Source organism: Symphalangus syndactylus, chromosome 9 (genome assembly GCF_028878055.3).
Source record: "Symphalangus syndactylus isolate Jambi chromosome 9, NHGRI_mSymSyn1-v2.1_pri, whole genome shotgun sequence".
Classification (NCBI taxonomy): Eukaryota; Metazoa; Chordata; class Mammalia; order Primates; family Hylobatidae; genus Symphalangus; species Symphalangus syndactylus.
The window spans coordinates 135,826,304-135,841,200 of record NC_072431.2 but is presented as its reverse complement, the minus strand read 5'-3'; the positions used below and the strand labels follow the sequence as shown (position 1 = coordinate 135,841,200).

Here is a 14,897-nt window from a genome sequence, read left to right as displayed (position 1 = left end):
TTTACTCAATGTCTTCTGAGGGCAAAATATCAGCTACTATTAATAGGGTCAAAGTGATTCCAATCCTTGAAGCAGCAATCTAATAAAGAAAACGTGTTAGAGAAAGCCTAGAAATGAAGCAAAAAGGTGAGATGGGGATTTATCTTTTAACTCTCTTTGGTGCTAACCCCCAGAATAGTTATGTTACTTAGACAGTTTTAATCCCATTTGAGTTCTCACTGGAAGGGAAACTGAGAAATATGGAAAACCTACTGGAACAAAGCATAATACATTCAAAGCAATTAAGAAGACTCACTTCTTATAGAGGAAGGCAGGGGGGTGAGGGTGGGTAAGGAAGGAAGGTAAGTTCCAGATGGTGCCCATTCAAAATTAGCAGGTATAACTTAACCTTGCTGCAAGGAATTCTATAAAACTCTTTGGTTCTCTTACTATAATAGATGGTAGAGGACATTGTTCACAACAGAATGATCTACAGCTGGCCAGGTTTTGGTTATTGGAATTTTCATCTTTAAGTAAGGGACGAACTAAGTAAAAAAAAATAATTAAACATGTCATAACTCCATCTATTTAAGTTGTCCAGATTTTACATGCTGGAGTATTTTAAGAAATTTATGAAAGTTGCACTTATTTTTGATTGAGAGTTATACATGTTTCACAGACATATGTTGGTTTATTTCAATTTTGATATTTTGCTTAAAATAATTTTGGTGTTTTCCTGATTTCTATTTCACATAAAAATAAATTTAGCCTGAGCAGAAGATGAATGCTGACGAAGCCAACTACTTTTTCAGCAGAGTGAAAGGAAACGTCACTAGACGGAGAGAGGAGTTAAGGGGCTCATTTCTGCAGCTTTTCAAGTGACTCTCAAATTTAAGAACAAAGGAGCTCAAAATTAAACCCCAACTCATAGCTAAGAGGCCTCTGCTGACCAAAACTCTGTTTTTAGGGTTCTCTTTGACGACTCAGAGAAAACTCTTGGAGCTTAGTTTATTTGACTTGGAATCACCTGGTGGACCACACTTAGGTCTGAAATGAGCTTGTGGTTTTAGACACGCCAAGTCTGTAGCCTAGTTCCTAGCAAGGCTCTTTTGTAGGGTGGATTCCATTTTGGGGCCAGCTCCAGGGGCACATACCCAAACCTGAGTAGGCCCCATATCCACTCTGTTCCACAGTCGCCTCAGATCTTGATCTGAGAGAAAGCTGCATTGTTTCTGCACCAGGATGAGAGTGGAGAACTACTTTAGAGTAAGATTAATGAGGTTTCATTAATGTGAGTACAGGATAAAACAACATCCCTAGTTCTACCACAGAGGGATTAGAAGGATCCAAGACGTGTCTCTGATTAATTCAAACTGTTCACTTGATAAAACATACACTATATGTAAGAATACATTTCCAAGTCTTTACAGTTAAATGTCCACTTGAATATTCAGTTAAAACTCAACTAATTGCTATTATTACTCTTAACAGAAGCAATAATCAAAGACCAAAGGGCTTACTGCATTCCAAGCAAATCAGTGCAAAACGAACAATATCTCAGAACATCCTGACCATTTTCAAATAGCAAGGATAGAGGAAAATATAGGCACCTAGACTGAAAATGACAACAAAAAGATTATCTGTAAAATAATCAAAATCCAGCTGATATCAGATGTTTCCTCTGTAACAAGACAGGGCAGACAATAGAATAGCATTACAGTATTCTCAGGGGAAAAGATTATGAATGAAGGGTTTGACCTCATTATGTTGTATGAATAAAGGCAGAAGAAGAAAGGCAGTTTCATATAGTCAGGGGCTCATCACATACACCCCCAACTCACTCTTGTTGAAGAATTCACTTGCAGGAACCATGGAACCCAAGACCAGTAAAATCAGGCACTAAAGGATTGATAAATGCCTTGGTGAGGTGCCAAATATCCAACTCATCACAGGAGTGTGCAGGGCACTACACCTGAATGAACTTGTCACATTGACAATTCTGCCAAAAGAGAAAGGTGGTGCTGTTCATTTCTTTAATGGCGTCCAGATGAAACTTGAAAGCAAGTAATTTTATCATGAGTCATTATCATTTCTTATGGGAACAACCCGGTAATTCATCACAAGAATTTCCCCTCCCTCAGGCAGTTTTATCCCTAGATTTATAAGTTCAACTAAATGCAAATGCATTAAAAATAAAACAACATTTAGGTAGGCTTATAAAACATTGTTACAAAATATACCAAAATTGGATTCTTTGACTGTTTGGGCAAATGGATGCCTTTTATCCTTCTTATTTTTTTCATGTTTTCCAATTCTTTGATGAGTGAACATGTCTCACCTTGTAAACTGACATCTAAGCTTAGGGAAACAAGGAATATTAAGAGTGTTTCCTTGGGTTTGGCCAGATGCTTGCTCACCTAGGTTCCTAAAGTTCAAGTCCATCCTGAGATCTAAGGTGCAAACTGTCAACTGACTGCTTGTGTCACTGTCACTGGACAACTCCTACCCAAATTGAACAATATCCTATTTTCAGGTCTTCTGCTTCCTGGGCTAGCTGTAGAACCATGAGCCCAGGACTCAGTGACACATGACTGAATGATCACGTGAGAGTTTGCCCGAGGTTCAAAAACTGACTATATATAGGAAAACAAGAGAAACATGAACCAACAAACAAACTCTCAGAATCCAAGGAGGAAACAGAAGGTGGCTGAATAGAACACAAGAGAGACAAATGCAGGGTGACAGTGTGGGGAGCAGCAATGGAGGAAAAGGGGCCTGGTGTGCATTGAGCATTTATTCCACACCAAGCTCCTTGCTAGAAAATTCCCCCTATGTTAGTAATTTTATCTAAATGGCATTATTTTTTCCCAAAAGATACGGAGTAAGCTCTATGTGCATGAAAGCAAGGTCAACGTGTACGACTGGGCAGGTTACATACTGATGCACCCCTGAGGAGTGGTTCTCAAAGATGGGGTCCCTAGACGAGCAACATTGGCATCGCCTGGGAACTTGTCAGATATACACATTCTCTGACCTCAGAATCAGAACGCTGGGAGTGAGGCCCAGCCATCTGACTGCTAACAAGCCCTCCAGAAGATTCTGATATTCTGATGAACACTACTACAGTGTGAGCAGGTGAGGTAGGGAATGCCATTCATACTGTGATCACTGTCCATTTATTGATGAAAATCTTGTGACAAAAGTAAAGCATTTTGCAGAATTTACCCATTTCTAACTCAGACAAGGGTCACATGGACTAGTGTAGCAGCAACCCTCCTAGGATGGAAAAGGCATCTCCATTCCAGAGCAGGGCAAAAAGGACAAAATCTCAGAATCTCCAGCTCTTACTGGAGACTCTTTAAATTCCCAACTTTTTAATCTTCCACCAGGCAGATGTCTGGTTCTGAAACATGTGTGCTCACAAGTTCCCTCGGTGACCTCCTGACCAATAAAACATCCCATACTTCTGCTGCCCATTACATTCCCCTGTTGAGAAAAAGCACAGAAAGGGAGCCATCATTTTCTGTTTGCACATTTCAGTGGCTTTGCGGACACATATGGGAACAGTGCATGAAACTGTAAGTGATAGAACTTACACTCGTGGGTCTTGAAAATATTGCACTGCATGAAGCCTCACTTTGAGAAAGAGTTCTTTAACTCTGAGGTTGTTTTCAAGTAACAAACTTTAATTAGAAAGTTTAAGTTATTGCAAACCTAAAGAACCTTAGCTTGTTCCACTTTGCTAATTTAGATGATTTTATATTTAAAGAATCATAACTGGACTGTAATCACCATCTATATATATTGGCTTGATTACAGATTGTTGACATTAAGTGGCATTAAGATGACCTTTGAAATACTACTTTCCCTTTCTATTAGAGGCTTTTGTGTAAGGTTCTAAAAATGAAAGCCTCATTAGACACCATTAAAATAGGATTCATTCCATATGTGTAACCAATAATTAAGTAGAATATTACTCCCTCCCCTAATCAGTTACTTAGAGTGCTGAGAAGCATAAGTTCATATTCAATGCAGTAATAACAGCAAACCTTTCCTGATCAGGTTTCAATACCATTGCTAATGTCAACTAAACCCAAACAGAAAGGAGTCTATGATGCCGGACATGCTTTTTAAAATATACATTTGATTTGAATTAAGACTTAGTGTTTATGACCCTGGGAGGTACACACTTTCACAATTCCATCAATTAAGACCAATTAATCCCATTAGTGATGGCTGATGCTAAGATATGCAGCAAGAACTGACTGACGAAGTATATGCCAGTTCACATCTCCACATACAACCCAAAGAGAAGAAAGGCATGGGCCGGAGGATCAGCAAATATTTCTAATCCTGCAGATACTGTCAAAGTGACTTCCACAGTAAGTCCAAGAGTTCAAGTCCACTTGAATCAAGTACGTACCTTCAAAAGCTGTAAGTGAAAGATTACTTCTGTGACTCAGAAAAAGATGGTCAAAGGGCCACCTTATACACTTGAGGAGAGGTGAGAAATTTGAGGCACGAATTCAGCTGGGATTTAGTTCTGGAAGCTTCTTCCTAGAGCAGTGCTTCCCAGCTTCACCTAGGAGACTTGTTAAAACTCAGACTCTGCTTCAGTAGGGCTAGGTGGGACCTGAGATCCTGCATTTCTAACAATCTCCCAGGTGATACTTCTAAATGGTGAATGTTTGGAGGTTATACTTTGAGCAGCAACATTCTAGGGATCATTAGGTCACCTTAATCTTGAAAAGATACAGTTTGGTGAGATTTTAAAAAGATGAAATAAAATAAACAAAAGAACTAGAAAATAAAAGAAGAAAGGAAAGAACCAAACTGTGGTAGTTTCACACCTTAGGTTGTGAAACAGTTAAATCTAATTTTAAAATTTAGGTGGGAAGATAATAGGAAAAAAAAAAGTAGAAGAAAGGTCAGAAAAAAAGGACCAAGAATCACAAGAAAGACTGTAGAAGCACACTGGGGTCATCTGATTTTATTTCTCCCTCAATGGACTTCGCATTTGGACATATGGGTCACCTCATGCCACTCTGGTTTCTGTTTCCAGTGCATTCTTAGACTGGATGCATTTAGATGCTCTATCAAATCTTAGTATTTACATCAGTTTGTAGAAAGTGCTACATAAGGGAGAACAAGAAAATCATTCAAATGTTTTGAGGCTTTTAAAAAGTAGTTCATGAATTGATTACGTGGAATAATAGGGAATTCCTTCTGCTCCTTGTTTTGTTGGGACTAATAACTCCACAATGGGAACAGACAACATGTCTCCATATATTCTTGCTTTGCGATTTCACTCATGTGGCGGTCAAATCACCCTCTTGTCCTTAACAGAGCATTGTACTCAGGACTTACTGTGTTTCCTTTCGGTTTGCTAAAAGGTAATATCTGATTTTATAACATTTCAAAGGTTCTACCCAGAGTAATAACAGCCTCATTGGAAAATCATTTAAAGTTGTGATAGGGTTGTCCCTGGTTAATTTGAGAGTCCTCTTAACTTCAGGGAAATCAGTGTAACCCAAACTAAGTTTCCAAAGGTTCCAAGTATCCAAGTTAGATTTGCACTTGCATTTCCTACAATAATCTTCAAAGTTACCCTGACCCTAGGTTTAGCTGGGGCAGTAGGAGGGGAGAAAAGGCTATGACACTTTGGTCTCAATGAGTCAATCACTCACTGAGTGCGTGCCGGTCATCTGGAATTCTGAAGTGGCCTACAGTCCTCATTTATCCAGATTATCTGGAACTACTAAAATTTTTGTAGAATTAATGTCAAACTCTTTCTGTCATGTTTTCCGAAACTATAATAAAGAGATTCAAGTTACCGTGTTTTTCCTTATTATTCTGGTGTACAAAATGGGCCTATTAACTAGCTCATAAATACAACTTCCTGGCTTGTTGTGCTGCTTATTTTCGATGAAGAAATCTGTATAAAACAAGGGTTACTGAAATGGACAGTACATACGCATTTCTTATTGGTTTAAGGGAATATGTTGCTTTTTAACATTTGGGTCATGAGGAAGCAGCTGATTGTTAAAAGGGTCCTTGAAATGAGGTAGCAAATTTAATGAGAGTTCAGCTTAAAAAATGAAAATGAAAAACATTTTTCAAGAAGCCACAAGACAATTTAGAGAGAAATATGTTATTTCTGTGGCAACATTTGAATCATATTAAATTTTTATGGAAATTGTCAAGTGTCTGGTTTGTAACAATTGAAAGGATCTGGGGACAAATGGAATCTCATCATGGGCATTATATCATGACTGGAAAAAGAATATTCACAGTGCAACACTGAGATTTAAGACATATCATATGGCCCTCTCTAGCTATTCTACACATATAAGGTATCATATATTATTCATGTTATACCAATACAATGCCAGAAGACTACAATTTCAAGTGAATAATTATTTCTGTGAGTGGGTAAATAATGAAAACTGGTTGCCTGGAGGTTGTGTAAACACAACAATAAGTTTTTGTTGCTGCTGTTGTTTATTAGCATTGATTTCATGCAATCTGTGAATACATATCCGCAAGAGCATGTATACTTCAGGGGTTGACAGACAGCAAAAAATGCATTTGATAACATGCCAGTAGAGCAAATATGTTTTATGGCTATGTAATTGGCTCTGCATAAACATACCTGTCTTAGTCCATTTTCTGTTGCTAGAACTGAATACTACAGACTGGGTAATTTATAAAAAATAGACGTTTATTTAACTCACAGTTCAGAAGACTGAGAAGTCCAAGGGCATGGCAGCAGCATTTGCTGAGGGCTTTCATACTGTGTCATATCACGGCAGAGAAGCCAAAGGGGAAGTTGGCATGTGAGAAAAGGGGGCAGAACACAAGAGGTGGCCTCACTTTACAACAGCCTGCTTTGGAGACAATTAATGCAGTCCCACTAGAGTGAGAACTCACTCACTCCTGTGACAATCTGCCCAGGCCCATGGGAGCAGCATTAATTCCTCTTAAAAATCTAACCACTTTTTAAGGCCCCACCTCTCAGCATTGACACATGGGGGGACCAAATTTTCAACATATAAACTCCAAGCGTCATACTCAAACCATAGCAACAGCTAAAAGCAACCAAAGTATTTAATTTTCTGTGTACCTGTGTTTCTGAGTACCACATAGCCAACTATAATCCATATACATGTATCTATAATATATGAGCATAATACTTCTATGAAGTATAAAGCACACAAATAAAAGCAGTGCTCAGATGTTTTACTACTCTATATTAAAGAAAAGAATTATTTCAAACTCTAAGTACAAGCAGTATACGAAGTGACCAATTCCCTCCTCCATGAATGGACCATGAACATGTTGAGTTTCTTGCACATTGAGTACTTCATTAGGCTCTGCAGATCATGCAAAAGTAACTTTGGTTTTCATCTTACCTTTCCTGCGTTCATAATGTGTTCCAGGAGATAGACATACACGCAGAATAAATTTGGAATCTGACCCTGCTTGCTCCAATACCCCCCTATTATTTTCTATATATAAAAATGAGATGACTATTGCGGAGGTGACGAAACCAAGAGGTTGGGGAATTCATTCTTTCGATTTTAGGCAATATTTTTGTATTTTAAAAAAAAAGTCGGTAACATTCTCTATGACTTTAGTTTCTCCAAATGATCTGCCTCAGAAATATATTTTCAACTTTCAGAAGTCAGATAGGGAAAGATGAAGTAAAAGACAACTAATTAAGCAAAACAAAATAAAAAGTAGAAAAACAAAGAACAGAGAGAAAGAGACACTACAGGACAAAGAAGGGAAGGAAGAGGAAGAAAGTATGAGACCTATGGCTTAGCACATATGTGATCACGCCTCTCCCCTCTTACCTGTTCCCCCACACCTCCCACCTGGGGTCCAGGCCAGCCAAGCTGCAGTTCCTTAATTAAGCAGCATGTTGCTTTTTGCCTCTCACCTTTGTGTATACTACTTCCTGTGCCTGGTAACATCCTACTGACTCTTTAGTTGGTGCCTCTTCCTCTGGGAAGCCTTCCTTTAGGCTTCTGCCAAGGCACAACAGATCAGTGCCCACACATGCCCACCATACTTTGCCTACTGCCTTGCTAACACTTGGAAATATAGTAATTGGATTGTTTGTTTCCCTACTAGGCTGTGAGCTTTATAAGAACAAGGTACTGAGTCTTATTAATACTTTTGTTGCCAGCACTAGGTACAGTGCTTGGCATATACTTGGCAAGTGACTGTAGATTATTTGCTAAATAAATGCTAAGGAAAATAGAGAAAATGAACTCTTTGTAAGAATGCATATTGATTTCCTAGACTTCCTTGTGTAGTAAGCTCATTAAGTCTTTTTAAATAGGTAGGGTTGGTTACTAACCATGATGACATCAAATGGTCAACACTGCAAAAGCTTTTATAAAATGCATTTACAGGTTTTAGATGCTGAATTTCAATGTCCTATAGAACTACTGTAAAATGTATCTTTAATTATTTTAATATTTAACCATGTGAGGAAAAATACTAATAACAACATATGGTTGTATTTTTTGTGAATATGATGCATTTACTTCTTTATTGATATTCTGAGAAATGTGTAGCAACACTGGTGAAGTAAGTGAGCTGTTTTCCTACCACTCCCTTTTCCAAATTTGAGCTAAACACGCAGATCTATTGGGAACATGTTAGTAGCAATAATTCAAGGCACATAAATGTGTGCCTTCTCATACATAAAGGAAAAGAAACTGTTTTAAATTGCCCTTTAAAAGCTGAGCTAATATGCTGTCAAATATGCCAGGAAAGAGCCTTTCATCAGAGTTTCTCATGCAAAGAAAAAAGATCTTTTCGACCTTGCCCTGAATTGCCCTGAGTCAAGCGTCCCCAAACAGCAGGTCAAGCAGTTTCCCATGATGCCATGCCTCTGTCAACCATCCCATAGCCAACCTCTCAAGAATGGGAGGCAGAGACTCCAATCCGGTGTCCCAGGTTATAACTATGCTTGGCTACAGGGTTTGTGTTCAACGCACATGGGCTGAAGCAAAGCCTTGGCTCTGTCTTCCCTGTTGGCAATGGACTTGGCTGCCCAGTAATTAATTGTCTTTGACTGCAAAGATGAGACACTGCTTGCCTTCAGTTTTATTAAGAATTGGCATGCTTGGTTTAACAGAACTAAGCAATATATTTATTTACTATGGTGTTTCCCAAAATGATTGCTGAATTCTGTCATCTCTTGACTGAGAAACTGTTTGCGGGTTGCAACAGAATGTATGCTAACATACATACAGCAACACAAACCTCCAAGACAAACTGTTTAAGTCAATTTGCTTATCATATAGGCACATAGGTGCAAATATGTGCATATGCATTTGTGGGTACAGCCATGGGCACACACTTTAACACTTGCACACATATCCCACACAGATTCTGTAATAAATGTGTGTGTTTAAGATCTGTGTGCAGGAGTGTAGAAGCAAGCATGAATTTGCCAAGAGAGAAAAGGAAATTCACACACGAAGAGAATAATTTACCATAAATTGGCCCACACTGAGTTTATTCCAAAAAACGGAGTGCAAGATGCCAAATTTTTAATGGCTCTTGCTATTCCAGATCTGGCCCTGACAAGCTTTGGAAGAGATGCAAGTGGGCAGGAAAGATGGGATTAAAAAATTATATCTTAAGCCTTTTCACTTTCAAATGTAAAATTTCCACCACTGCGACAAGACAGGGGGAAAGAGAGTGGCAGGGATATTTTCCTGACACTGTGCTTTTCTCAACAAAAAGCCATCGATTTCCACTATGCACTTCTTAAATACAAATCCTGTACTTCTTGTTAAAAATCATCTGTGACTGGCTGCCTAAAAAAGAAAGAGATATGAAAATAATGGAACTCAAAACCTTGCATTAGCCCTGGCGGCCATTACAAAGGGGTGACCTCAGAGTGATGCCTTCACTGCAGCTCCATCGTCCTAGGATTGACAATCTTTTGTGACAACCCACACTGGTTCATCAAAACCATTCACTTGCTTCTAAAATGCATCATCTCCAGTCTCTTTTCTTTCAAGGTGGAACTTTTCTGCATAGCTTTCCCATCACAAGCCTCGCTGGCACACAGCAGGGACTCAGAAAACCCTTCATTCTTTCCACTTGCTCTTCTCTTTTCTTGTCCTGATTTTAAACTACTCTATCCCATTTCTGAATGTCTTTCTCTTTTGGCTGATGAGGAAATCTCTCTCACATTTTACCCCTTCTTCCTATATGTTCACTCATGGGTAAGAAACTGTCATTAAATCCATTAACTCTTTCCATTGATGACCTTTTAGGTCTTAGGACCCACACTCACAGTTATTCAATCACTGTCATGCATGCACTATACTTTGATCCCTATAATTCTTACGAAAAATACCTTGGCTCAGAATTGTAACCTCAGTCTCCCTGACTGTTCTACTTAATACACCTTCCACCCCCTCTCTGGAACTTGACTGCAGTGATCGCAAGAATAACAGGTCTATGAAAAATTCTGCCTAAAAGTATAAAGTCTAGGGCAGATGAAACTATTTCATCATCTTAGTTTAACTTTGATGAGAGTATGGGTCTAATTATTTACAGTAGTTGGCCTTTGCATTGAATTTAAACTACTATTGTTTATTATTTCCATAAAAAGTAAAAGAATGAGCAAAATGAGTTGTTTCCATGATATGTTTCTTCCTTTATTTTATCTCTTTGCCATCTTACAGAGCCAACAATTTTGGCTGGAAAGTATTTAGCACATAGTAAATTCTTGATAAATGTTAGCCATTATCATCAACATCCAAACGTATTCAAATCATCTAATATTATTGTTCTCACTTTACAAGTAAAGGAAATTGAGATGTAGAGAGGTTAAGTGACTTGCCAAAGTCACACAACTAGTAAGTGAAAAGCCTCAACTAGGATCATGGCCTTTTGGCTCAGTTATTTAACCAAGTATTCCCTCCGTGTCATTCCAAAGGAATGTTATTTTTCAAGAGGTCAAGGAGATAAGAAAAGAAACATGTCGTAGAAGGAATCCAGTTGCTCTCTTTTTTTCTCTTACAAAGTAAAATATATTAATTTAAATTCACAAAGACTGACCATCCTAAATTATACTAATCATTCTCATCAAAATCTGAGCACAGAGTTAAACCATTAGCAATGACTAGAAAGTACTGTGAGCCTTAGGTTCTTGGCATAATCTTCCTTTTTAACTAACTATACTTCTCAAATAAAAACAAATGTGGTATGCATCTGTGAGCCACACAGAAGCCTGGGCTGCTGAGAAAAAAATGCAAAGTGATACCTGGCATAAAAGAGTCAACATGACAATTCTAGAACAAACTACAAGACTGTACATTCAGCCAAACCATGAAATATCTTACGACAACATCCCTTTTCATTTTATCAAATACAGGATCCTGAGAATTACTACTAATTTACCAACAGTAACAAAATTTGGCCCTTCTTAGTTGCGTACTTAGCTTACCTTTTCTTCAAAGTAACCTTACCGATGGAAAAAAAGATGTTTTAGAAGTTCCCATAATCTAACAGGTGCCTAATACATATTAGGTGCTCAACAAATTGTCTTTTTTGGAAAAATAATAAATCAATGGAATATTTGCCTAAATATTTGTGTTAGCACTTTCAATTCTCTTTGAGGCAAAATTCCTCGAGGAAGAGAAAAATAGTTCATTTTGCTATCTTCCATTGGTGGATGTAAGTATCCAATCTGCATCATATCAGAAGACACATGGCTATGGATTGTTCCATTGTTAAACTTGGCCTAGACCTCTCCTCTGAACCCCAAGCCCTACTGCCTATTCAATATCTCTATATTGAGGGCTCACAGGCATCTCAAAGTACATATTCCAACACTTAACAATGACCTTTTCCCCCAGAGTCTTCACTGCCTGCTCTCTATTCACCCAGCAGTGCAGCCCCAAAGCCTATACGTCATTCTTGACATTTCCCTCTCCCACATACCCATCTCTAATCTCCAAGTCTGCAACTATCTCTCAAACATAAATACTTCTCTCCATCAATACCTCACCTTCCCTAGGCTAAGCCACTATGGCCTCCCAACTGGTCTACTTCAATGATCTCCTAATAGGTCTCCCCCATCCACTCTTGTCCTCACCCACCACCTAGTGTCACACTGCAGCTGGAGTCACTTTTGAAAACTAGAAATCTAATAATGTTCCTCTTTTGTGTAGAATTCTTCAAAGATTTCCCACTTCCCACTGGTTTTCAAATAAAGCCCAAAGCCTAGCCATGGCTCACAAGTCTTGCTTGATGTGGCTCCTGCCTACTTCTCCAGCCTCATCTTCACCTCTCCTCCCCTTCTCTTTGCTCCCTCAGCTCAGTTTCTCAACAGCGCCATGCCCCTTCCCACCTGAGGGCATTTGCACATGCTATTTCCTTTGCCTGGAAAAATGTTTCCCTCTTATTTGCCTGGTTAAATTCTGTGCATTATTTACAGCTTAGTTGAAATATTTCTTTTTCAGAAAAGCATTCTCTGTCCCAGTGGTTATGTTTAGTCTCTCACATATATGCCCTTACAGCATCCTCATGGAACGTGAGTCCATTAGAACAGGAACCAGGCTTGCCCCTTTTCATGATGCAGTAGCATGTGTAGTAAGCACCCAATGCAGATGTGTTGAATAATGGACAAGTGACTTGTTAAAAATTAAAATGCAAGTTATTCATATAAAAATGCTTTCTTCCTCTCTTCTCCTCCCTCCCTCGCTTTCTTTCTCTTTTTGAAACTGTGCTTCTAGCGCTTAAAATCCACTCAGAATAACCATAAATTCAGAGGAACAGTATTTGTGGTAACAATGGGGAATAATAAAAGATGAGACAAAGTTGCAGAACAGACCCTCAGGTCTGGAGACCAAAAAAATATTTGTGAAGCCCTCTATAATTTCTAAGTTCTACATGAAATGCATGTTTTCTAGATTCTAACTGCACTCATAGAAATATCTCAACTCATTTTGACAAAGTTATCCATCAGGGAGATGAATAAATAGCTTCACTAAATACATATGGTGCAATTACACCCAGCAATAAGTGACAATAGGTCTTGCTTTATAGTAATCTAAAAATTCAAAGCCCAATTATTTCAGCTGCTCAGTAAATAATACTGAAAAGACATGGTAGTAAAGCAACTTAAGAACATACTGTATTAGTAAACGCTAATGATCTCTTTATGATCCACAGAGCCACTTCTTTTTCTTCTGAAGGAAAGAAAGCTTTTTGTAAATTAAGATAGAAAAAAAAAAGCAAGCCATCCATGAGCTACAGCCAAGAACAAAATGAAAGCAGGGAGTACTCCTTTTGATCTTTCAAGAGTAGTATTTAGTTAAAGAATGTATGCTGGACTACAGAAAAACATGACCAGAAACATGAGCATTTGAGACCTGAAAAATAGACCACTGGCAGCTGGCCCTTTTAAAAATATATTTATAAGAAAAAATAAAAAATAAAAAAAGGGGCCTGTCCTCCTTAGCTCTAAACTTCAGGGTGAACTGACACTGACTTTAATTAAAGGGGTCAGTTTCAGACTCCTTTTTAGAATGCAGAAGCACTGCAAGTAATTGGTATAATTAGCAGTTTAGAAATGCAAATCAAATTCAAACTTGAAATGACTGAGATGGAAAAGCAACCTCAACAGGGAAAAGAGGAGAGAAAGAAAGAGAGGAAGAAGCATGAACACACATACACACACACACACACACACACACGCACACACCCACTGGCCTTTCTGGATGATCTGAGGTTAGCTGAAGACACAGTAAAGACAGATCTGGGATCCGGCTGATCACTGGCACACTGATTGAACTTTTAGACAACCGTGGTGAGAGAGAGAGGGGAAACCAGAAACTGCCTTGCCACAGGTCCCCCCAGGCCAAGATAATTTGCAGAATGACAATTCACAAGGCAGATGTGGAAAAAAATGCCTATTTACAGCTTCTGTTTGCATACTCCCTGGACTTTTGGTGTTTATTATTTTTCTAATTTGAGCAAACCATGTAAGCTTTTGATATCTCAAAAATAAAATCATATGGCCAATAAAATACTTGTTTAGGGGGAAAAAAGTTAGTTCACTGACGCAGGTTTACTTTTTGGTCATCTTACTACTGGGAAATCGTAATCCACCTCGCTACTCTTCTGCTTCCTTGTGGCCGATTTGAACCAGAAGCCCCCCAGAGGCACCACCACCCAGGGGCACTCTCTGATGTCTGATCCCGGCCAGGCTCACACAATTTGCACCTTCTTTGCACACTGTATTTTTCCTTCCTAATTCTTTACCTATCTGCCATTAAGTACAAATTTCAGTAGTCATCTGCTTAACAGCCCACTCCTGGGTTCTGCATGTATTTTGCTCATCTATTTCCAGAGCCTGTCACAGTGCCTGGAACTTGCCAGGCGCTCAATGCGTGAAAATTACAAATTCTGGGATTGATGAATAATAATGGGTCAGATTATCCAAATGTTAAAGCTACCCTTTGGATCATCATTTATTCAATGATCAAAAGTCAGTTACTGAGAATTTATTGGGTAATTTTTGTATGGAAACAACACATAATATCTGAAACAAGAACATACCAAATGGTATCCTAGCACAGTGCTTCTTGGACTTTAATCTCCTTGGGAGCTCCTTATAAAGCAGATTCTGATTTAGCACGTCTGGGATGGGGTCTGGATGCTAAATTTCTAAAAAAACTCCCAACCGATGCTGATGCAGCTAGTCTTCAGACCACACTCTTTTTAGCAAGGTCCTGGGGGAGCTAATTGATCATCCCAGCCCAGCTTTTCCCTTATGCGAATCTTATTTATTTTAATTTAAAAAAATCATATTGTGATGGCTACCTAGGTAAGTTCCTGGTTCAGATATTAATAAAGATGTATTCTTGGGCTGGTAA

The 14,897-nt window shown here is 38.6% G+C and overlaps 1 protein-coding gene across 3 annotated transcripts in view; it reads right to left on the bottom strand.

Annotated features, from left to right (window-relative positions):
* Window positions 1-14,897, bottom strand: part of GLIS3 (GLIS family zinc finger 3) — a 491,196-nt gene that overhangs the window by 112,645 nt on the left and 363,654 nt on the right. The window lies entirely within an intron of this gene.